The sequence below is a fragment of the Pleurodeles waltl genome, chromosome 3_1, assembly GCF_031143425.1.
Source record: "Pleurodeles waltl isolate 20211129_DDA chromosome 3_1, aPleWal1.hap1.20221129, whole genome shotgun sequence".
NCBI lineage: Eukaryota > Metazoa > Chordata > Amphibia > Caudata > Salamandridae > Pleurodeles > Pleurodeles waltl.
In genome coordinates, this window is record NC_090440.1 from 724,572,158 (window position 1) to 724,598,708 (window position 26,551).

The 26,551-nt window shown below is 44.8% G+C and overlaps 1 protein-coding gene across 1 annotated transcript in view; it reads right to left on the reverse strand.

Moving 5' to 3' along the window:
* Positions 1-26,551, reverse strand: part of LOC138284568 (intermembrane lipid transfer protein VPS13C-like) — a 953,192-nt gene that overhangs the window by 718,557 nt on the left and 208,084 nt on the right. The gene's annotated exons all lie outside the window — the stretch shown is intronic.

The following is a 26,551-nucleotide window of genomic DNA, read 5'->3' on the forward strand; positions in this document are numbered from 1 at the left end:
AGTTAATGTGATGATAGGAAGGGAGTAGTTGCTAGATTGATTATTAGAGTTAGATCCAGTTTGCGTTTATTTCTGGGAGAGAGGGGTGAGAATTCTGTATTTTGTATGTAGGTAGAGTAAGCAGATTGATATCCATATCTGTATTTTTAGAAGGCAGTCCATCGTGATGTGGCAGTCCCTTGGCCATGAAAACTTCAGGTATCATTTATTACACTCAGAGGACAGAATTTTGCATGATCACAGATGTGCATCCAGCAGAAATGAAGTGTGCTTCAAAGCCAGGACTTGTGCACCAATTGCTTTAGCTTTGCATTTTCTCTTTTCACAGGGCCCCTGTTTTCTTGGCATTTTAATTATATATTTTTTCCTCTTTGGAGTGCCAGACAGCTCCCTAGACAATGCTACAAGGTCACTAGTTTACTGCTCATTTTATCTGCGGTGCACTGCATCCCACATAGCCATTGATTCTAAGCTGGGCAGCCATCTTGAAGTGTATTGCTCACAGTGTATGATTCTTTTACCGTTCCAAGGCGAACACCACGTTTAGAAGCAGCATTTCATGATCATTGGACTGATACAGCAATTAATCTCCATTTATAATACCATATGAAGATGGCTGCTCACTGCAATGTTTAATTTATTATTCTTAATTGCAAGCACGTTTGCCGTGTTTATGAGGTAGCATTTTTCTTTTTTCTACTTTTGTTCTTTTGGTTTACATTACATATGCTCATTGACTTTGTGGGTATCCTTTACCGTGGATGGCTAAATGGATGATTGGGATAATAAGTCAGCAGTTGAATGATGGATGCAAGAGTGAGAGCGCACACGAGTGATGAGGTATTAAGTACCTGAACTCGGCATTAACTGAAAAGGCACTCTGAGTTATAAGTAGGCTTATTTGTATTTCCAGAGCTCATTTATACGCTGAGTGTAGCAGTGCTCAAGCGCTGCTTTTTGACTTATTGTTATCTATCTGTGAGCTTTAACCACACCCACCTCATGCACATCATTTTCATTCGGTTTTAGGCTTGCCTTGCAAAAATCACTTGATGCCACTGGTAAATGCTTTACCTTTGCCCTGCCCTGAGGCTATTTCGTCACGCCTTGCAGACTGACTCTGTTACTTGGATAATTGCAGCATTCCCATATACTGCAGTGTGGACGAACTACTGTTTTTTCTTTTGACTCTCTCCTTGGTGCTCCATGGCGCTCTGAAGTTGAAAACATAAACTCGATTGGCGTTATTGGAGTGCTTTCCATGAGCACCAGTTAATTCACACCATTTGCTTTCTCTTTCCATCGCGCTCCATGGCGGCGACGGAGCCGAAATGCTTCGGCTTGTTTTTTTTTAATGCACTTGGACCACTTGTCTGAACTTGATTCTCCCTGTTGGAATCAACCTCCGCTATCCCCGACGGTGCTCATTTTGAATCTACTGCATGGGCTTCAAAGCACTGACTCTAGTAATGGTGCACGTGACCCTCCATAGCGTTCTGTATTAACCTCCCATCGGTGCCTGGGGAGTACAGTCCTTGCTCAACTTGAAGCACACCTCAGAACACCACTTACACACACCCCCCGCCCCCTAAAAAAAAAAAAAAAAAACACAAAGATGCTTAATTTAAACGGGAAGATATATATGGAAGTACCCTTGTTGGAAATTATTGGATTCCCAGAGATGACAATAATTCCACCATGTGCCTAGAAGCGAATACCTGAAAAACTCTGGGGTGCAAACTTTGTGTTCAGTTGTTTCCTCACCTCTCGTTGGATGATACCATGTTTAATCGTGGTTCTCTCAACGGATGGACTCCCTCCCGGACTTGAGGGCGACGGGACAACTCTGCACAAGCAGTTCAGCGCTGGAGGCTGCAGGAGTTGTCAGTGCTAGGCAGAGAGCCATGCCCTCATGTGCATTCCAAGATTGTACTGATACGTTAAATAAAGGTCACCTTCAGGAGAAATAATGTTATGTGCGCACAGGGGGTGATTTACATGTACTGGACTTGAATGGAAGAGATATCGGTTCAGTGTGGTGCTTCAAAGCTGTATAAACTTTACTTCAGCACTTACGACCAAACTAGTTCTGAACACCTGGGGTCCGGGGTTGGCTTTCTTGCTCCTAGCATCAGGTTTCTAATTATTGTGTTGTCAGAACGTTTGTTGACCTATTACGTTCTAGGATTTGAAGTCTGTTTTTTCTATTTCTTGTGAATGACTGTACATGGAAGCGGTGAGTAGTGAGAAAGGAAGACATTACTCCTGCCTCCCAAAATGAACTCAGCTGGGCACCATTATTTTTTCTGAAAGCATGTTGGGAAGCATCTCTATACTGCACGTCACGCTTAAGTTAATGGTGGATTTGGTGTACATGCTCTGCGTTGGATTTTTTTTGTGACCGATACCTGCGAAGCAGTGCTTAGTTTGTAAATGAAAGAGTGCCAGTGCCCACAGCTCTGCTCTGATACACGCAGCCAGTGCAATCAAATGTGCACGCACTGAACACCAAGGCTGCATAGTCCTAAATCCACCTCAAGCTTCTTTAATATACTATCAGGCAGTCTCTTCCCCTTCGGCTCATTCTTGCAGCTTGCTGCTTTCTCCTTTTGCCACGATGAATCAGTATTTCTCTACCTCTGATGTCTCAGTTTGTGTCTGTTTCACTCTTGTGCCCTCTGTAAATGTTGGATGCAGGAAAAATAGGTACCAGTCCACAAAAAAACGGGGGGTGCCCCCACCCTCAAATTAAACACCACTTGTGAAGTGTTCCTTAGCAGGGCACCTCATCTCCCTGCTGCTCCCTGTGGAGCTCTGCAACAGTCTCTTGGCTGCTCGTGCTGGGATCTCCCTGCCTCAGGGAGCTTCATCTCTTTCCCTCTGGCCTTCACAAAAGGTGCCTCCAAGATGTCAGAGCGCTTCATAAGGTCTGCCCTCCTCACTTCCCCACAGCAAGCCCCACTCCTGTTTTCTTCCCCCCCCCCTTGGTAGGCCCTGTTCTACATCTCAGCAGGTGCTTCTCTCCCCCACCACACACACCCAGAACAGACCTTGCTCTCCCACTCTCCAGTCCTTCCTGGCTGCTTCTGTGTTTACACCTAGACACACACTTTGCCTCCCCCAGCTCATTAAAAAAAACTCTTAACACTCACTTTTACTTCTGAGATCTCCCTGGCTTTTGGGGCCCAGTCAGCAGGTCTTGCCAGACATTCATGACAAGTGAAGAAACCTTGAGTTGTCCTTTGTGTTTGGGTAGCGGCAAAAGGGATGAGGCTGTGAGGAGAGGCAGCTTTTCTAGTGAAGTGATTATGAAGTTTGTGGGGTGTGTCTGTGTCTCTCTTGTGGGGTTGGTGGGGGGCAGAGTTGCCACTAGTTGAGCTTCTTGTATAATCACCCACCAGATCATGGTATTTTTCAGCTTGAGCCCCCAAGGCCCTATTGGGACTAGGTGGTAAGGAGGGGGGGATTGGGTAAGTGTTATCCTCTCCCTCACCGAGGACTCCACCAAGACCAACCTGATGAAGAGCAGCTGCCTCAAACTCAATTCCGACAAGACGGAAGTCCTCATCTTCGGTGCCACCCCCTCTGCATGGGATGATTCTTGGTGGCCTGCCACTCTCAGAACCGCTCCAACTCCCACCGACCACGCACTCATCCTAGGATTCATCTTGGACCCCTCACTATCCATGACCCAGCAAGTCAACCCCATCTCCTCCTCCTGCTTCAACACCCTCCGCATGCTCCGAAAGATCTACAAATGGATACCCACCGAAATCAGAACAGCCACCCAAGCCCTCCTAAGCATCAAACTGGACTACGGCAATCCCTTCTATGCAGGAACCACGGCCAAACTCCAGAAGAAGCTGTAACGCAAACAGAACGCCTCCTCACGCCTCATCCTGCGCATCCCCCGCCACTTCCACATCACAGACCACCTGAAAAACCTGCACTGGCTCCCAGTCAACAAGAGAATCACCTTCAAACTCCTCACAAAGCATTGCACAACACTGGACCAGAATACCTCAAAAGATGACTCTCCTTCTACACCCCGACCAATCATCTCCGCTCCGCCGACCTTGCAACCGTCCACGCATCCGCAGAACTACAACTGGGGTGGATCATTCTCGCACCTCGCTGCCAAAAAGTGGCGCACACTTCCCACCCACCTGCGCCAGACCAAAGACCTCCTTACCTTCAGGAAACTTCAAGACCTGGCTGTTTGACCTGACTGTTTGAGACCCTCATGGTTGAGTAGTGCGCTTTACAAATTCCTGATTGATTGTGTGTTCACTGGATTTGAATTAGAATATCACAGCACTGCAGCACTTTTTCCTTGGTCTTAAATTATCATTACCCAGCTACATAGTGCTCTACCAATGGGTTATATCTTATCGAGCTTGGGCACATTTTGAACACATGATCCATGAGTGACGCACATCTGTTCAACTTGCTCACTAGGCCAACATTTTAACCATTGATCTGCAGGTTGAACATCCCCAAGCACATTGAGCCAACATTTCAACCTTTGGTTTGCTGGTTAAATAGATCTGTGCAATATGCACCCCAGGCAAGCATTTCATCCAACCGTCTGCGGGTAAAACATATATGTCTAACATGCACACAAGGCCAGCATTTCATCCTTTGGTCTGCGTGTTAAACAGGTCTGTGCAGCTTGCACACTTGACCAACATTTCAACCTTTGTTGCACAGATCTATCTACAAGCCCTTCACATTGGCACATTTTTAGGTTGAGCATAAGCATACAGCCCCTTGTATACATTTAGCATACTTCTGTAGGCTTAAAGCTATTTCACTTGTTTGTTTCAGTGTGATTTTAAATTTCTTGCCTGCTAGTGGCCAGTCATGCCTCTTTGGCCCTCATTTTTTACCCAGCTTTGTCGTGCTTATCTGTTCTTTGGGGGACATTTTATTTTTCTTGGTTTCCTGCTCGTGTTCGGCAAAGCTTCCCTTTTCATTCCCATAGCATTCTTGCACTCAGCTAACGTAACTATGTTGTTCCTGCTGACATTTGCCATGCTTCATCAGCATATTATAAGTGTAAAAGCGTGAACATAACCATGTTGTTCCTGCTTACATTTCACATGCTTTACTTAATCTTGCATTCTCTATGAGTGTTTGCTTATTCAGGATGTTGTTACTTTTTTTTCCCCATCAGCCAGCATATTACTCTTGTATCCCTCCCTCGTAACCTATTTCCCACTTTGTGGTTTTCCAGCACCGCAAGGTCATACGAATGGCAATAGTGCTATGCATATATTATTCTACTGCAAACAAAAAAAAAAGTTAAAAAGCCATTTTCAACGCCAGGAGCTCTAACTTTCACAAATGCGAGACTTACTGCATTGTAAATGCTTGTTTTGTATACTTCCACTCACTGCCTAGCTCTTTGCTGTTGGCATAGTAATTTCAATCAAAGGTGTTTAAATAAAAAATGTTTTAAGACATTAGATTAACTTATTTTCTAAAGTGCTCTTCAACCCTGAACACTAAGTTTATCAAGCAAATTCTTAACAAAAAAAAAAAAACAACTAAGTAATACACATTTTTTTTCCTGAACCCCTAAACGTTGGATGTTAGTCCCAACTGAAATAATAATTAAATTAAAATGATTTTTTTTAAACTGCAACTGCAAAAAAGGCAACGGTTCCTGAGCAGAGAACAATGCAAATGAATCTACATGAAGTGTAATAATTTACAAAGAGATTAAAAACTGATGGTTGAACCTCTGTTTACACCCTTAAAGGCCATCCTCAGCACAAGAGCTTCAATGTGAATTATTAATTTCAATATGGTAAACGTTTGTCTCTGGGTAACTCCAGCTATGAGCAAGTAGCTTTCTTCAACAGAATTAAATCTTTCAAAGATGCACATGCTTCAAATAGAATATCTCTAAGACTACCATCGGGGACAGGAGTCAAGCATGTCTTACGGAGGTGAACTTAGCTTCATATTCGGTTCCTTTTTCACTTCTCTTTAGGATTGGAAGTTCATGCAACAGTGTTTGGTAAGGGTTTGTGGAATACTTCACACTTCTTGACAAATTTCTAATATTACCATCCCACACGGTTGCCATTCATACTCTAGAACAGGCAGTCACTCTTCCATGCTGCAATGCATTATTATTACCATGGCGCCTATCCTTGCATATTGAGATAGAATACGCCACCTGACAATAATATTAGATCCTAAAAATGGCTTACAAAATATCTCCAAAATGGGTTTAACAATACAAAATCTACACCCAAAGGGGTGATATTTTTTAATGAAATTTAGGACACTGTATTTATGTCAGAAAATACTTTTAGTGTACAGAATTCTGAAATACACCAACTGATATCTATCGCTTGGAAAGGACATGACCTTAAAGAACGAGTTACTTACCTTCGGTAGCGACTTTTCTGGTGGATACATAAGCTACCTGTGGATTCCTCACCTAATGAATACTCCCATGGTGCCAGCATTCGACGGAAATCTTCTTCCTAGTCTCTGCACGTCGACGAGGACGTCACTCTAGCCCACGCGACGCCGTCTGACGTCATACAGGCAATAAGAGGTCCTCGACGACGTGCCGACGTCAGTACCAACAATTTTTTACGTGCATGAGAACAACAACCCAATGCAATGAAAGAGCAAGGTAAAATACCATAACATTGTAAAATACACAACATTGCAATGAATAGCTGTAAATTTAATATAACTCTCTTTTTTTTTTTATTAAAACAACAAATATATGCAAATCATGTATATACACAAAGATATATACATACATATATATATATACATATATACAGATAAATATACACAAATATCCATATATACAACATCTACTGCAACCTTGAAGACCAAGAGGAGCACACTCAAGGATTACTTGGTAAGACCAGAAAGGCAACGGGGAGGCGGGTGGGACCGTGAGGAATCCACAGGTAGCTTATGTATCCACCAGAAAAGTCGCTACCGAAGGTAAGTAACTCTTTCTTCTGATGGATACAACTACCTGTGGATTCCTCACCTAATGAATAGAGTCCCAAAGCAGTACCACGCCCGGTGGCGGGTGCCTAAATGGTCAAACCAAGAAATCCTGCAGCACTGACCGTGCAAAATGGCCGTCCCTTCTAACCTCAGAATCCAAACAGTAATGTTTCGCAAAAGTGTGAAGGGACGACCAAGTTGCGGCCTTGCAGATGTCGAACACAGGAACACCTCTGGCCAAGGTCGAAGTGGTCGACTTAGCTCTGGTGGAATGAGCTCTAATGCCCTCAGGAGGATCCTTCTTTGCCAAAGAGTAACAGATTTTAATGCAAAGAACAACCCACCTGGATAGTGTTCTCTTGTGGACTGCCTTTCCTCTCCTCTTGCCCACGTATCCAATGAACAGCTGATCCTCCAGCCTGAAATCCTTCGTTCTATCAATAAAGAAGCTTAACGCTCTCTTTGGGTCCAGCCGGTGCAGTCTTTCTTCCTCTTTAGAAGGATGAGGCGGAGGATAGAACGTGGACAAAGTAATTGTCTGTGCCAAATGGAAAGGTGAAACAACCTTCGGGAGGAAAGCAGCCTTGGTCCTCAACACCACCTTATCCCCATAAAAAGTTGTATAAGGGGGCTATACCGATAAGTCCTGCAACTCACTCACTCTCCTTGCAGATGTTATAGCAACCAGGAAGACTGTTTTTATAACCAAATACCTTAAGGGGCAAGAATGCATAGGTTCAAAAGGGGACCCCATAAGGAAAGTCAAGACCAAGGACAAATCCCATTGCGGCATAACGAATGGTTTTGGAGGATATTTATTTAGAAGACCTTTCAAAAATCTGACAACAATAGGGGATTTAAATAACGATGGTTGGTCTGGAAGACATATGAAGGCTGACAAGGCCGATAAATAACCCTTAATGGTAGCCACTGCACAGCCTTTCTGCGCTAGATACAGAGCAAAAGACAAAACATCCGATAGATGAGCTTGTAAGGGATTAATCTGCCTCTCTCCACACCACGCCACAAATTTAGACCACCTATTAGAGTAAATAGATTTAGTGGAGTGTCGCCTGGCCGCTAATATAACATCCACTACATCAGGCGGGAGAGAGAAGGAACTCAGGTTGCCCCGTTCAATCTCCAGGCATGTAGGTGCAGACTCTGGAGGTTGGGGTGTAAAACCTGCCCCTGCGACTGCGAGAGGAGGTCTGCCCTGATAGGGAGATGGAGCGGAGGGCACATTGAGAGTTGGAGAAGGTCGGAGTACCACACCCTCCTTGGCCAATCCGGAGCTATTAAGATTACTAGAGCCCGGTCTTGGCGAATCTTCCTCAATACTCGAGGAATCAAGGGTATGGGAGGAAACGCGTAAAGCAACTGGCCGCACCAGGTTATTTGAAACGCGTCCTCTAACGCTCCCTGCATCGGATACTGGAGGCTGCAGAATAACGGACAATGCGCGTTCTCCAGAGTGGCAAACAGATCTACCCGAGGAAACCCCCACCTTTGGAAGATTAAACGGACTTGATCTGGATGGAGACGCCACTCGTGGTCTGCCGAGAATTGGCGACTGAGACTGTCCGCACGTACATTCAAGACCCCGGCCAGATGATTTGCTACCAAGCAAATCTGATGGTCCTTTGCCCAGGACCATAGTCGAAGAGCTTCTTTGCAGAGAAGGTACGACCCTACTCCTCCCTGTTAGTTTATGTACCACATCGTGGTAGTATTGTCCGTTAGGACCTGTACCGACTGACCACGAAGGGAAGGGAGGAAGGCCTTGAGAGCCAGACGTACAGCCCGTAACTCCAACAGATTGATATGAAACATCTGTTCCTCTGGAGACCAAAGGCCTTTGATCTCCAGATCCCCCAGATGAGCTCCCCACCCTAGAGTGGAAGCATCCGTTATGACCGTGGCCACTGGTGGCGACTGTTCGAACGGCTTTCCTTGTGAAAGATTGTTGCTCGCAATCCACCACTTCAAGTCCACCGCAGCATCTCTGGAGATCTTGACAGCACCTTCTAGATCCCCTTTGTGTTGAGACCACTGCCTTCGGAGGCACCACTGAAGAGCCCTCATGTGCCAGCGAGCATGCGTGACCAACAGAATGCAGGAAGCAAACAGACCGAGCAGACGAAGGACCTTGAGGACTGGAACTACCGCTCCATTTCGAAACATTGGAACCAATTCCTGAATAACTTGAATCCGCTGAGGCGGAGGAAAGGCTCGACCCAATGTTGTATCCAGTACTGCCCCTATGAACAGGAGGCGCTGAGAGGGCTCCAGGTGAGATTTGGGCTTGTTCACCGAAAAACCCAGGTCGAACAACAACTGAGTCGTTGACTGCAGATGATGCGACAAGCTCCGGAGACTTGGCTTTGATCAACCAGTCGTCCAAGTAAGGGAATACTGCTATCCCCTTCCTTCTGAGCTCTGCCGCAACCACCGACATCACCTTCGTGAAGACTCGAGGTGCTGAAGTAAGACCAAACGGAAGGACCGCAAACTGATAGTGCTGCGATCCCACCATAAACCGGAGATACTTCCTGTGTGACTTGAGTATCGGGATATGAAAGTAAGCATCCTGCAAGTCGACAGACACCATCCAATCTTCCTTGTTCAACGCCAAAAGCACCTGAGCTAGGGTCAACATCTTGAACTTTTCCTGTTTGAGGAACCAATTCAAGATCCTCAGGTCCAGGATTGGTCTCAACCGACCATCCTTCTTGGGAATCAGGAAATACCTTGAGTAACAACCTCGATCCCTTTCCTGCTCTGGGACCAACTCTACCGCGCCCTTTGAAAGGAAGACTTGTACCTCCTGTTCTAGCAACAGGAGGTGTTCTTCTGAACAATAAGATGGGCGGGGCGGGAACTCCCGAAAGGGAAGGGTGTAGCCTTTTCCCACAATACTGAGAACCCAAGTGTCTGTTGTAATAGTCTTCCAGTTGCGGAGAAAATGCTGTAATCTTCCCCCTACAGGAGAGGAGTGAGTGGGAAATGGTGGAAGCCTAAAGCTGCTTTCCCTGCTGCATCCCTCCAGAGGACGAGGAAGAGGCAGAGTGCTGCTGAGAGGCTCCTCTGGTGCGGGCCCTCCCTCTCCCTCTAAAAGATCTATAGGGATGGGAAGAGGCAGGTTGCTGGAATCTCCCCCGAAAGGAAGAGGAGGAAGAGCCACGCCCAAATCCCCGAAACCTCCTGAAAATCCTGGAAGAGGCAGAGGAAGAAGGAGCTTGGAGCCCTAACGATTTGGCTGTGGCCCTGCTCTCCTTAAAACGTTCCAAGGCCGAATCTGCCTTGGCGACAAACAGCTTGTCCCCATCAAAAGGGAGATCCAATAGGGTTGACTGCACATCCGCAGAAAACCCCGAATTACGGAGCCAGGCCTGTCTTCTTGCCACCACAGTCGTGCCCATTGCTCTGGCCACCGAGTCAGTCGTGTCCAGTCCAGACTGAATAATCTGGGTCGCGGCAGCCTGGGCATCTGAAACAACATCCAAAAGACCCTGGGGAAGCTCCGTAAATGATGAGGAAATGTCATCCATAAGAGCATGATTGTATCTCCCCAGGATACAAGTTGCGTTGGTGGCCTTCAATGCCAGACTGCAGGACGAAAAAATCTATTGAAGCCTCTGGTGTTGTCTCCGGCATCGCAGACGTCGAGGCCGGCGTCGGGGTCGCCTTCGATACAGGCACCCCAGTATCCGCCTTTTCCCACCCGTGGAGCCGATAGTACCGCATTCCTAAATGCGATGTATACCATCTTGCAACAGATGGCTCCAGGGGGTGCTCCGGCTGGCCCTTTGGCCTTTTCATTGGGTGATCCTGCGCCTCTACGGCCGGCACCCTTTATGCCCTTTCTCCCTTTTGGGAACGTGGGCTCGGCGCCGGTGTGTCTTTCCACTGTTTTGCTTTCATTGTTTTTAACATGCCTTCAGCTAAGATTAGCAGGGGCAGTCGTTTTAGACTGGAATAAGAGTTCTTTATTAAGTGGCAGTATATCCGACGAGAGCCTATCACTTTAGTTTTGGAAGAATGGATGTTTTTGACTGGCATGGTGCACTGAGCTCCAAATTATTTTGAGGAATTTACATTTCCTTATCTGCACAAAGTGACTATGGGATACACTTGAATTGATGCACTTTGAAGTCTGAATGCAACACTTAGCTTCCTTTCGGTCCTCCGCAACCTCTCAGCAGCTTTAGACACAGTCTACTATCCAGCACCGATCCACACTCTGAACATTCTCATGGGTTTCTGTTGCCACAATTCTACAGTGCTTCCCACTCTATCTCACCAACTAAAAGCAACTCTTTGAGATAGCAACTACCAGATCCCAGACTCTCCCAGTCACCTGCAAAGACTCCTGGGGATCCATTTTGTAAGGAAATTACTTTTTGCCTTTTGTTGATGCCAGTTATGATTGAAAGTGTGCTGGGACCCTGCTAACCAGGCCCCAGCACCAGTGTTCTTTCCCTAAACTGTACCTTTGTTCCCACAATTGGCAGAGCCCTGGCACACAGATAAGTCCCTTGCAAATGGTACCCCTGGTACTAAGGGCCCTTTTGCCAGGGAAGGTCTCTAAGGGCTGACGCATGTCTTATGTCACCCTGGGAACCCTCACTCAGCACATGTACACTGCCTCACAGCTTGTGTGTGCTGGTGGGGAGAAAATGACTAAGTCGACATGGCACCCCCCTCAGAGTGCCATGCCCACCTCTCACCTGCCTTAGGTAAGTCACCCCTCTAGCAGGCCTTACAGCCCTAAGGCAGGGTGCGCCATACCACAGGTGAGGGCAGATGTGCATGAGCACTATGCCCCTACAGTGTCTAAGCAAAACCATAGACATTGTAAGTGCAGGGTATCCATAAGAGTATATGGTCTGGGAGTTTGTCAAACACAAACTGCACAGTTCCATAATGGCTACACTGAAATCTGGGAAGTTAGGTATCAAACTTCTCAGCACAATAAATGCACACTGATGCCAGTGTGGGATTTATTGTAAAATACATCCAGATGGCATCTTATAGATGCCCCCTGAATATCAGTCCGACTCCTAGTGCTAGGCTGACCAGTTTCTGCCAGCGTGCCACAACCAGACAAGTTTCTGGCCACACAGGGTGAGTCCCTTTGTCACTCTGTGGCCAGGAACAAAGCCTGTACTGGGTGGAGGTGCTTCTCACCTGCCCTTGCAGGGACTGTAACACCTGGCGGTGAGCCTCAAAGGCTCATGCCTTTTGTTACATCATCCCAGCTAGTGGAGATGCCCGCCCCTCCGGCCACTGCCCGCACTTTTGGCGGCAAGGCAGGAGAGGATAGTGAGAAAAACAAGGAGGAGTCACCCACCAGTCAGGACAGCCCATAAGGTGTCCTGAGCTGAGGTGACTTCTACCTTTAGAAATCTTCCATCTTGAGATTGGAGGATTCCCCCAATAGGATTCGGATGTGCCCTCGCCTCCCTTCAGGGAGGAGGCACAAAGAGGGTGTAGCCACCCTCCAGGACAGTAGCCATTGGCTATTGCCCCCCAGACCTAAACACACCCCTAAATTTAGTATTTAGGGGTGACCCTGAACCCAGGAAATCAGATTCCTGCAACTTGAAGAAAGAAGGACTTCTGACCTGAAAGCCCTGCAGAGACGACGAAGACGACAACTGACTTGGCCCCAGCCCTACCGGCTTGTCTCCAGACTCAAAGAATCTGCACAGCAACGCATCAGACAGGGACCAGCGACCTCTGAGGACTCAGAGGACTGCCCTGAAACCAAAGGACCAAGAAACTCCAGAGAACAGCAACACTGTTCACCAACAGCAACAGTTTTGCAACAAAGAAACAACTTTCAAAGAACTCTCCCTTCCCGCCGGAAGCGCAAGACTTCTCACTTTGCACCAGACGCCCCCAGCTCGAGTTCCAGAGAACAAACACTGCATAGAGGACTCCTAGGCGACTGCGACGATGTGAGTAACCTGAGTCTGCCCCCAGTGCAGGAGTGACGTGCAGGAGTGACCAGCAGGCAGCCCTCTTCCTAGCCCAGTCAGTGGCTGGCCGAGAAGCTCCCCTGTGCCCTGCCTGCATCGCCTAAGTGGCCTCCGGGTCCCTCCATTGCTTCCTATAGCAAACCAGACGCCTACTTCGCAGACTGCACCCGACCGCCCCTGTGCCGCTGAGGGTGTTTTTTGTGTGCCTGTTTGTGTCGCCCCCCCAGTGCTCTACAAAACCCCCCTGGTCTGCTCCCCGAGGACGTAGGTACTTACCTGCCAGCAGACTGGAACCGGAGCACCCCTGTTCTCCATAGGCGCCTATGTGTTTTGGGTCCTCCTTTGACCTCTGCACCTGATGGGACCTGTGTTGCTGGTGCGGTGACTTTGGGGATGCCTTGAATCCCCAACGGTGGGCTGCCTATGCCCAGGAGACTGACAGTGTAAGTGCTTTACTTACCTGAGAAACCTAACCATACTTCCTTCCCCCAGGAACTGTTGATTTTTGCACTTAGTCAGCTTTTAAAACAGATTATTGCCATTTTAACCTATACTGTGTGTACTACTGCTTTAATTCAAAGTTCCCTACTCACCTGGTTAAAGTACCTTGCATTTTATGTACTTACATCAAATCTTGAATTTTGTGGTTCTAAAATAATGTAAGAAAATGTATTTTTCTATATAAAAACTATTGGCCTGGAGTTAGGTCTTTGAGTGTGTTCCTCATTTATTGCCTGTGTGTTTACAACAATGCTTAACACTATCCTCTGATAAGCCTACTGCTCGACCACACTACCACAAAATAGGGCATTATAATTATCTAATTGTGCCACCATCAACCTCCAAGAGGAACCCTTGGACTCCGTGTACACTATCTCTCACTTTGAGATAGTATATACAGAGCCAACTTCCTACACATTTTATCATCCATCATTTTCAACTTTTATGTGGATCTCTTACGGACAGCAAAATCAAGACCCACTATTATGCTGACAACACCCACCTCTAACTAAAACTCTCTTCACCTAATGACAGACAGGGATTCAAAGCCTGCCTTAAATGCATTAAAAACCTGGCTTTCACCTAACTATGTGATGCTAAACTCTAAAAAGACTTAGGGGGTTATTCTAACTTTGGAGGAGGTGTTAATCCGTCCCAAAAGTGACGGAAAAGTGACGGATTTACCACCAGCCGTATTACGACTCCATTATATCCTATGGAACTCGTAATACGGCTGGTGGTATATCCGTCACTTTACCGTCACTTTTGGGACGGATTAACACTCCTCCAAAGTTAGAATAACCCCCATAATTCTTCCTCTTTGCCAACCAAACCAAACAGTAGCCGAGTCAGTCAGGGCATTAAACTTAAGCTTAACAGGATTCACATCTGACCTGGCAGAACAGAAAAACCCTTCTAATACACCCACAACTCGAATCTCTAACTCAAAGGACACACTGCCAAAAAGACCAAAACCCTGGTTCGAACACTCCCTCCTCAAAAAATGAAAACCCTTTTCCTCCACGAGAAGACTACCAAATGAGAGTTAAAGTTCTCAACCGCCTACAAGGAGCTGAAGCCCTGCTCAAGGGTATCCCAGAGACCACTCTCACTCCCCTGAACAACATCTTTGATGCAGCAGCACAGCTGTTCATGGGGCTGGAACAAATCTCACATCACCCTTCTACTAAAGGATCCACATTGGCAAGCCCATTTACATGCAAGGGTATCTGCTTCCATTACCACACTCTCTGCACCAAGACCTCTGTTTAACTAGTTAAACTCTGAAATTGATAGTTTAAAGACTAACCACTGAAGAAAGGATAAAACAAGGCTTTAAACTACACACATCAAGGATGTGGAAAAATACCCCCTCCAGCATTAGAACTGCACCAACTCTCCTCAGGAAAAAAACTAAAAAAAAAAAACTTAAAAAAAATTGAAAACTACCCTCTTTAAGCAAAATGGCTTCACAGCCCTTCCACTACACTACTGTAGTATGCATGAGAGGATAGTAAGAGAACCTTGAGGAGTAGTGTAGAACTGGGTGAGGTCATAGAACTGTGAGGTAGGAGAGGAGGCTGTGAGTTGAGCTGGCAGTTGGATGCTGTTTGGATGGGACCTCTGTCATTGGAATAAACTCATATTGGATTACGTCTGTGGCATCTTTCTTTCATCTTGGAGCAGCTTAAAGAACATTACACTGGCGACGAGGATGGGATCAGAGTTTTTTTAACCCTGTGCCTCCATCATTCCATCGTAAAAAGGGGAACAGAGGTCTCAACAAGGAACAAGCAACAAGGAACAAAGAACGGTGAGCGTCTTTCCGCTTTCAAGGAAGTTTTACATGTTTTTTCTGTAAGCGCGTCCATTTAAAACAATTTTTGACGCTGTTTGGCTGGAGCCGGCAGTTGGATGCGTGCCGGCTGTCTCGCGTCCATCGCCATGGAAACTGTTTAGCTCCAGGCGCGCGTCAGCTGAGCCGCGTGCATTCCATGAATATTTGGAGCATGCCGCGCGTCAGCTGTGCTGCGTGCGTTTCCAGGGAGATGTAATACGCGCGCCACTCCGCTTTCTCGATGTGCATAAAACAGAAGCCGAAACTAGATATTGACTTCAACTGAACTGTGCGCCAGCTGCATCGTCTGTATTTTTTTTATAGCTGTAGCTATAAGCGGAGTGTCTACTGGGTTCTACAAGGATCTAAGGAGTAACCTGACATGAAATTCCAGAGTGCAGTGAATACCACAAACAAAGCAGATAGTAGTCGGAAAGGGATAATAATTCACGATTTGCACTGTGAATTAGTAAACAAATTAGGAATACATTCCTAATTTGTGAGTCTTTGTTTTTCAACCGTGTTGTCCCAGTAAAAGACTTTTGGAGGCTGCTTTGGAAGCTGCAGTTTCTTTCAAACAGGAAGTTCTTCATGATGCAGAATGTCACTGCACCTTCTTTTTTTTTGGCCATGCCAGGAGAACCACCTATTAAATGGCAAAAGTGGAAGAAGGTTTTTGAGAGATATGCAAAGGTGTGTGCCGCATCTTTAAGCATTGAAAGGAAGACTGCGCTACTTTTACATAGTTTAGGTTCAGAGGGTCAGGAAGTGTTTGATAATCTTCCGGACATTTTTGATGAGAACCTAAATGAATATGAGATTTGCCTAGAAAAACTAGATAGACATTACATTCCAAAAATTAGTACTATACTAGAAAGATATCATTTTGGCAGGAGGAATCAAGAAGAGTGTGAAACTGTGGAAGGGTATGTTACAGCCCTTAGAAAATTGGCTTCATCTTGCAAGTTTGGACCTTTGTCAGAGGAGAGGATAAGAGATCAGTTTATGTTGGGCTGTAACATAGAAAGAGTTAGGGAGGAAATTTGGCAAAAGGATGATCCATCATTGGATGAAGTCTTAGTGTTAGCCAAGAAAATTGAACACTCACTGATGTGTGTTAAAACAATAAAGAAGGAAGAGGACAAGAGGGAAGAGGTACAACTGGTAAAGGACAAACGAGAGATTCCAGCAAAGCAGAATTATAGGAAGGAAAAGAGAACTATTTTTCAAGGGAAGTGTTTTCGTTGTGGCAAGCAGGGTCACATGGCGAATGATAAGAACTGCACGGCAATTAAGGTGGTTTGCAACTTGTGTAAAAAGAAAGGGCATTTTGCTAGTGTGTGCAAATCCAAAAATAGTGTATATGGTGTCAATAATGATTCAGACACCAATGATGGGGACGAATTCGAATGTGGCCAAATTGTCCTTCAGGTTGGAGGAGAGAGAAGAAAAGGACCTGTTGATGAAGTTTTGGTGGATGGTGAAAGAACTAAGGTTCTGTTCGATTCTGGAGCAAAGATAACCATCATTTCAAAAGAGTTGTATTTGGGAAAACTCAAAGACAAAGTAAAGTTATGTAAACCAGATATAACGCCTCATGCATATGGTGGACAACCTATTAAGCTGCATGGGTATTTTTGGGGTATACTTCAATATAAACACAAATATACTAATGCGAAGATTTATGTATCCAAAAAGGGTGACAGTGTTCTGAGTTGGTTCCATCAGAAAGATTTGGACGTGATACTTGATCCAAATAATGACCCCCCTGTGAAAATTAGAGATCAAGTGGGGGTGAATGAGATTGTGGAATCTGGAGGGGCTACTGCTCAACAATCCACAGGTAATGTTGATTTTGTGAAAAAACTCAAATTGAGAGTTCCTGTGATTTTTCAAAATAAACTGGGGTGTCTTCGACACTATGTGCATCATATTCGCCTCAAAGAAGGAGCAAAACCAGTATGCAGCAAAGTTCGTGGTGTACCAGTAGCTTTGCGGGAAGAAATGAAATTGGAACTCGGGAGACTTCAGAAGGAAGGGATCATCGAAGAAGTCGAGGGAACTGAATGGTTGGCACCAGTGGTTGCAGCCAGGAAACCAAATGGGAGTCTTCGCTTATGTGTGGACTTGAGAGAGTTAAACAAACATGTGATTGTAGATAGATATCCTTTGCCAAACATTTCAGATATGTTGATGTTATTGCAAGGAGCAAAAGTGTTTTCTACAATAGATCTGACGTCGGCATATCATCAGATTAGATTAACTGAACAATCTAAAGATCTCACTGCTTTTATCACTCCATTTGGAACATTTAGGTACACCAGGTTACCATTTGGGTTGATATCTGCAGCCTCGGTCTTTCAAAGGATGTTGGAGAAAGTTTTGAAGGATTTGGAGGGTGTTAGAATTTACCAAGACGATGTCTTGGTATTTGGGAAAAATAGTTCTGAGCATGAAAGAAGAGTATTGGGAGTCTTGGAGAGGCTGGGAGAGTGTGGTTTGACCGTTAAAATGGAGAAGTGTAAATTTCAAAGGGACTCCATTGAGTATTTGGGACATACGATCACTGGAGCAGGTATATCACCAAAGAAAGAACTGGTAGATACCATTAAGAAGTTACAGTCACCACTTAATAAAGAGGAAGCTGATGAAGTTCATTGGGATGGCTGAGTATTATGGGAAGTTTATCAAGAATTTTGCGGAATTGTGTGTGAATATGAGGAGATTATTACGGAAAGGAGTAGAGTTTGTATGGAGTGAGGAGTGTGAAAGTGAATTTAAAGGAATTAAAGAGGAGTTAGTTAAGGCTCCCAAATTGAAGAATTTTAATCCTAATCTTTCATCAGTTTTGATCACTGATGCCAGTGTGAAAGGTCTTGGAGCTGTTCTGCAACAAGGTGATCATAAGTCTGAGCAAGTGGTTTTGTTTTTGTCGCGAGCTCTAAGAAATGCTGAGTTGAACTACTCAGTAATAGAGAAGGAAGCTTTAGCAGTACACTGGGCTGTGAAAAAGCTCAAGAACTTGCTGTGGGGCACCAAGTTTGAGGTTAGAACAGATCATAAACCCCTTTGTGAGATCTTTAAAAGGAAAGGAATTGATGCGATATCAAGTAGGATCACGAAGTGGGTAGTATCATTACAGGACTTTGATTTTGAGATGAGATACATTCCTGGAGCGCAAAATAGGGTGGCTGACACATTATCAAGGCTGGTACGCTTGACAAAAGATAACCAGTTGGCAGAAGGGAGTGAAGAGGATTTGGATGATGAGATGGTATGTGAAATTGAAGGAAGTGGGTTTGATGACAGTGTTGTGACTAAGGAGAGATGGAGGAGAGAATGTGAATTAGATTGCACAATGGTTGAAATACTTTCCTTGGTAGAGAGAGGTTGGAAAAACAGAAATTAAGGGAGTTTGGAGACGCAGAAGTTTTGGCATGTGAGAGGGGAATTGTCAAGTAGAGATGGTCTGTTGTTTAGGGGTACAAGACTAATTCCTCCCATCACGTTGAGACAGGAGCTTATTTCTCTTGCCCACTCGGGTCATCAAGGTGTTTCAAAAACCAAAGGAAGATTGCGTTTGACATACTGGTGGCCAGGAATGGACAGTCAGGTAGAGAGGATCATTAGAGAGTGTATGCAGTGTGTTATGAGCGAGAAATCTATCAAACCCAGGGTCCAACCCATGGAGATTAGAGATCGTCCCACTCAACCGTGGGAGGAAGTTGCGCTTGATATTTTAGGACCTATTCGTGGAGAGGGTTGTGATGTATATCTCCTCGTGCTGGTGGATGTTTTCTCAAGGTGGCCGGAGATTAAATTTACCAGGGGCATTGAGACAAAGCATGTCATTGGTTTTTTGAAAGAAGTGTTTGGCAGAGAGGGTTTTCCCAAAGTTATCCTCACTGACAATGGTGTGCAGTTGGTGTCGAGGGAGATGGAACAATTTTTAGCGGACTGTTCCATACGGCACAAGAAGTGTGCGTTTTATCATCCCGAAACCAACGGTATGGTAGAGCGTTTCAATAGGGTATTGAAGGAGACTATAGCGCTGGCCAAGGGTAGTGGATTGAATTGGAGGAAAGAAGTGACGAAAAGGGTTGAGGCTTATAGGGTCTCACCTCACTCCACTACAGGTAAAACACCATTTGAATTACTCAGAGCCAGACACCCTAATACCTTGTTGTCTCCCAGGTGGGTGAATGATATGGAGTCAAGGACAGGTGTGATTTTGTCAGATGGATGTTGGAGAGAGGGGGAGCAAAAGAAAATAGAAGCTCGGAAAAAGTATTTTGATTCAAGAAAGTCAACACAAACAACTAAAGTTAAAGTAGGTGATTGGGTACTTATTCGGGGACCTTTGAACAAAGGGAGAGGCATGAATAAGTCTAAGCCTATAAGAGTAGTTAAAGTGTTCAACAATGCGGTAAGAACAGAAGATTCTAAGATGTGGAATCTTAATCGGGTGGTGGTTCTCAGATGTAATAGGTTTAGGAACACTATTAATGATAGTTTGGTCAATTTTGTTAATTAGAACATATGTTGTAGCAATGTTATTTTCTTCATGCTTATTATTGAACAAATGTATATAGTAATTTTTGTTTAATTTTTAGTTATTAATGTTTGGTTTTTCATTTTTAGTTATTATTGTTAGTTGATAAAAGGGGGAGGTGTGTAGTATGCATGAGAGGATAGTAAGAGAACCTTGAGGAGTAGTGTAGAACTGGGTGAGGTCATAGAACTGTGAGGTAGGAGAGGAGGCTGTGAGTTGAGCTGGCAGTTGGATGCTGTTTGGATGGGACCTCTGTCATTGGAATAAACTCATATTGGATTACGTCTGTGGCATCTTTCTTTCATCTTGGAGCAGCTTAAAGAACATTACAACTACCTTTTCCTTGTGTCCTCCCAAACACTTCTCCACTGAAGCTCGTTTCCGGTACAGGGCACTGTTGCTTGCCAGCTAGGTTCACATTTTAGAAATACTAAAACTACATACACCACATCTATGACTGTCACTGTCATGATTCCCACTCGTTAGTTGTTGTACTTCCATGATCTTACGAACGTTCTGCTGTCTTAAATCTGACTGTTCCTGCAATTAAACATTTACTTACATTTTTGCCCAGCTACTCCTGCACTGGTCTTAGTCACACTCTTCAGTATAGAACCAGCGGAAAACAAAAATCTATTGCCATTCGTCTGTACATTTTTAATGTACAGATTACATGTCTCATATTTGTAAACCTGCACTAGGGACTACAGTCATCCCTCCTCCTTTTGTATTATCATTTTGAAGTTGCCCACTATAAACCTCATCTTCTGTGATTATCTCAGACCCAGTATTTTCATATTAATGGAAAAATGTTCGAACTTAACAGGCCTGATCATGACCTTATTGAGAGACTACTAGGTATACATAGAAGTGGCAGCATGCTCTCTGTAAATTTTCAGAGCAGAACTAAAACCAGTGGGTAGTAAGTTATACTGGTGCAAACTAAGGAACATTGCATTTGATCCCTAAGACATGTCCCTTTGGCAGTAGTGGGATGATGTACTTTAAGGTATCTATCTGAAATGTCTTTTCTATCAGGAACTTGTCCAGAAATATTTAGTCTATAATAGTCTTCATCCTTTCGCCGTGTTCCAAAATTGAAATATGAATAGGTCATATTACTTTCTCCCAAAGTCACTGTAGGAATGCACCTTTTTTGACATGTTTACCCACCACTTTTGGCCTGGTTTTTGATGTGGCTTTGATCGTTAGTGCACTGGGTTCCTGCTAACCAGGTCCCCAGTGCCATATCTCTTTCCCCAAAACTGCACAGTTGCTTTGAACAATTGGGGAACGATTTAGGTACACTGTAAGTCCCAAGTAATGGTACCTCTGGTACCTAGGGCACTAAGAAAAGTCGGAGGGCTGCAGCACCAAATGTGTCACTCCCAGAGACCCCTCACCAAACCCACACAGTGCTGCCATTGCAGACCGCATGTGTTGTTGCAGGCTAGAATTGAAAACACAACCTGTCACACACCCCTGTGCACCAGGTACCTTAACACTGCATGGTGTAAGTCATCTCTATGGCAGAGTGCATCAAGGCACACATGAGGGCATATATGAACGGGCAGATATGCCCCTGCTATGTCTGTAGATTTCTGAAACATAGTAAGTGAACAGAAAAAACATTTTAAATGGCACCTGTCAGAGTTTCCCAGCTACATGATAGCTACTCTGAATCCTGGAATGTTCTATCAAACAACGCAGAATAATAAACCCTCGCTCATCCCAGTGATGGAGTTATTAATAAATGCATACAGAGGGCATCTTAGAGGTGCCTCCTGAAAACCTACAAACCACTAGTGTGTTGACTGATTGGTCTGCCACCACAGACATGTTTCTGGTCCCAAAGTTGAGAGCCAGTGCTCTCGAAGGCCTGAAACAAAAGCCTGCACTGGCGGAGGTGTTATAACCTCATCCAGGCAGGATGGACATTCCACAGCGGGGAGCGTCAAAGGCCTTGCCACCTTTGTAATGTGAGCCCAGTCTCCCAGACGGTGGATATGACCAACCCCTCTGTCCCGACTCCACTTTTGGCAGTAGAACAGGGCAGGAAAATTAGGCAGATCAGGAGGTGTGCCCACTTCATGCCAGTCCCACCCCTAAGGTGGACAAGCTGAAGTGGACAATACTTTTAAATTTTCTCCATCTTGCTTGAAAGGAATTAGGCCACTAGGGTTAGGGTTATGTCCACTTCCCAGTGGAAGTGGTCATAGAAGAGGTGTAGTCACCCTAAAGTTGGGCAGTCCATTGGCTACCACCTGACACTCCCTGTAATGTCCCTAAATTGAGTATTTAGGTGGCACACCTGAATCCTACAACTCAGATGACCTAAGAAAACAGAGACATAAAAGAGTTGCACCCGCAGAAGAGGAAATGAGTAAGCAGCTGACCACGCCAGACTGCCTGCTGACCTCAAAGGACTCTGCCCCAGAAGTCAACTCGTCCGGCCTTCCATACAGACTCAAGTCACCCGTGAGAAACTGACCTGCTCTGCAACACAAACTTCAAGAAAGGAACCCTGCAGTTGCTGGAACCTCAGAAACCTGACACCTGAAGTGACCAATGCACTTGACTTCCACAACCCGACGTGATGCCAACTAATGTTGCCAATGCAGGTCCCCATCTTTGACTCACCAGAGAGGCCTACAACCTCTGCATGTAGGCCCCATCTCCCACAGCCTGGTGGTGCGAGAAACCCAAACACCTCCAGCAACCACTAAACCAGTCGCCCCTGAACCGATCCAGGTGGGTCACTGGTGCCAACGAAGTCCCCCGGCTCCTAAGAGCTCGAAACCACCCTGGGTCCAACCCTGCAGGACTCGCCATTGATTGTGAATAATGGAACCATGTATGTATGGAATCTCTGTCATGCTTTAACACTCTAAAGAACCCATTGTTACCTCAATGGGTTTATCTGAATGTATGCAGTTGAATGCTGTAATACTTAGATCAGCTTGGAGGAGCGGTGCAAAATCATTTACATAGTGTTTGCATGGTTTGCACTCACTGTGGTTTTGGGGGGGGGGGGGTAACCGGTCTTTCTTTTATGTTCATTATGTTTTTTGTTACGCGTTATAAGCACATATTTAGGGCACCTCGGTTTAGCTCATCTAGTTCAGAACAGTAATTCATGAGGTTAGGCACAGTAAACTAACAGGACAGGTATGGCATACTTTGTTACCATGGTATTCCATGGTCACTGTAGTAAGCACGCTCACGAGCATTATGCTTATATATTAGGAATCTCATTGAATTGATTTGGAAAACAGACATTGGTCCGCGTTGTGTATAGGCGCGAGTCATCAACAGTAATTCCGGGGGAGGCATAGCTCTGTATATATAGTGAGTAAAGAGCAAGTTACTTACCTTCGGTAACGCTTTTTCTGGTGGATACACTAGCTACCTGTGGATTCCTCACCTAATGAATTCTCCCCAATGTGCAGAATTAAACGGAAACTTCTTTCCAGCTCTGCACGTCGGCGATGACGTCACAATTGCCCGACTCCACACGGCTCCGTCTGACGTCATTGTGGCAATAAGAGGTCCTCGCCGGCGTGCTGACATCAGTTTACACCATTTCTGACGTGCCTTTGAGGCAGACAGGTGAATACCGACAGACCATACCCATTATGATTGTAACCAAGAAAACTTTTATACAAAATTTAATCAAATAGAAATAGCAAACAATATCAATATATAGCCACAAGAATACATAGTCATAACTATATACAAATACATATATATATATATATATATATATATATGTGTATATATATATGGAAAATGTCACTTACCCAGTGTACATCTGTTCGTGGCATGTTGCGGTGCAGATTCACATGCTGTGCACTGTTCCTGCCATTTAGTGTTGGGCTCGGAGTGTTACAAGTTGTTTTTCTTCGAATAAGTCTTTTCGAGTCATGGGACCAAGTGACTCCTCCCTTTCGGCTCCATTGTGCATGGGCATCGACTCCATCTTAGATTGTTTTCCCGCAGAGGGTAAGGTAGGAGTGGTAGAGTGAGAACAGTAAAGATATCCATGCAATGGAATAGAGATGTATGTACAAAGTTGAGGTAAAGGAATGTTTATTTACATATGTACAATTTTTAATTGCAACTTAAACGGCTACAGGCTCCCGGGGAGGTGGGAGGGCGCATGTGAATCTGCAGTGGAACATGCCACAAACAGATGTACACTGGGTAAGTGACATTTTCCATTCGGTGGCATGTGTAGCTGCAGATACACATGCTGTGCATAGACTACAAAGCAGTAATCCTCCCAAAAGCAGTGGTCAGCCTGTAGGAGTTCAAGCTGTTTGAAATAATGTCCTTAGTACAGCCTGTCCTACTGTGGCTTGTTGTGCTGCTAACACATCTACACAGTAGTGTTTGGTAAAAGTATGAGGTGTGGACTAAGTGGCTGCCTTACAAATCTCTGTCATTGGTATGTTACCTAGAAAGGCCATAAGTTGCTCCTTTCTTTCTAGTGGAGTGTGCCTTTGGTGTAATGAGTGGTTCTCTTTTAGCTTTTAGGTAAAAAGTTTGTATACATTTCACTATCCATCTGGATATGCCTTGTTTGGATATAGGGTTACCAGCATGGGGTTTCTGGAATGCGACAAACAACTGTTTAGTTTTACGAAATGGTTTTGTTATGTCTATATAGTACATTAGAGCTCTTTTATATCTAATGTATGCAGTGCTCTTTCTGCCACTGAGTCTGGCTGTGGGAAGAAGACCGGGAGTTCCACTGTTTGGTTTAAATGAAACGGTGAAATTACCTTTGGTAGAAATTTTGGATTTGTGCGGACAACAACTTTATGTTTGTGTACTTGCATAAAGGGTTCCTTAATAGTGTAAGCCTGTATTTCACTAACTCTTCGTAATGAAGTGATTGCTACTAGAAATGCCACTTTCCAAGTTAAGAATTTGATCTGACAAGAATGCATGGGTTCAAAAGGTGGACCCATGAGTCGTGTAAGTACAATATTAAGATTCCACAAAGATACGGTGGAGTTCTTGGAGGTATGATCCGTTTTAGTCCTTCCATGAAGGTTTTTAATGACTGGTATTCTAAAAAGGGATTTTGTGTGTTTAATTTGCAAATAAGCCGAAATTGCAGTGAAGTGTATTTTGATGGATGAAAAAGCTAGATTTGCTTATTCTAGGTGTAGTAAATAACCTACGATGTCTTGTATGGACGCATTCAACGGTGTGATGTGTTTTGCTTGGCAGTAGAAGACAAATCTTTTCCATTTGTTAGCATAGCAATGCCTGGTGGTAGGTTTTCTTGCCTGTTTAATGACTTCCATACACTCGTTTGGAAGATTTAGATATCCAAACTAAGACTTCAGGAGCCAGATTGCTAGATGGAGCATTGCTGGATTGGGGTGTCTGTTCTGTTTGTGTTGCGTTAACAGATCTGGTCTGTTTGGAAGCTTGATGTGAGGTATCACTGATAGGTCCAACAGTGTGGCGTACCACGGTTGGCGTGCCCACGTTGGTGCTATAAGTATTAGTTTGAGTTTGTTTTGACGCAGTTTGTTTACTATAAAAGGAATGAGTGGGAGAGGGGGAAAAGCGTAAGAAAACTTCCCTGACCAATTGATCCATAGAGCATTGCCCTTGGCCTGAGGGTGTGGGTTCCTGGATGCAAAGTTTTGGCATTTTGCGTTTTGGTTTGTCGCGAACAAATCTATGTCTGGTGTCCCCCACTGGCAAAACTGTTTTTGTAGTACCTGGGGATGTATTTCCCACTCGTGAGTTTGCTGGCGATCCCGACAGATTGTCCGCTAATTGATTGTGAATCCCTGGGATGTATTGAGCTATTAGGCGTATATTGTTGTGAATTGCCCAATGCCAAATTTTTTGTGCTAGGAGGCAAAGTTGTGATGAGTGTGTTCCCCCCTGTTTGTTTAAGTAATACATTGTTGTCATATTGTATGTTTTGACAAGAATGTGTTTGTGAGCCAGAAGAGGTTGAAAAGCTTTTAGTGCTAGAAAGACTGCTAGCAGCTCTAAGTGATTTATGTGTAGCTGTTTTTGCTTGTTGTCCCACTGTCCTTGTATACTGTGATTGTTGAGGTGTGCTCCCCACCCAATCATTGATACATCTGTTGTGAGAATAGCGTGAGGCACAGAGTCTTGAAAAGGCCACCCTTGTTTAAATATATAGGGTTCCACCACTGAAGCGAATAGTGTGTTTGGTGGTCTATCAACACTAGATCTTGGAGATGACCCTGTGCCTGCGACCATTGTTTTGCAAGGCACTGCTGTAAGGGCCGCATGTGTAACCGTGCATTTGGGACAACTGCGATGCATGATGCCATCATGCCTAGGAGTTTCATCACAAATCTGACTTTGTGATGCTGATTTGGTTGTATTTTTGGTACCATGGTGTGGAATGATTGTTCCCTTTGTGGGCTTGGACTTGCAATCGCTTTTTGAGTGTGGAGTGTAGCTCCCAAGTATTGCTGAATTTGGGATGGTTGCAAGTGTGATATTTGGTAATTTATTGAAAACCCTAGTGTGTGTAGGGTATCTATTACGTAACATGTGTGATCTTGACACTGCTTCTGAGTGTTGGCCTTTATTAGCCAATCGTCGAGATATAGGAATACATGCATGTGTTGTCTCCTTAAGTATGCTGCTGCTACTACGGCAAGGCATTTTGTAAATACTCTG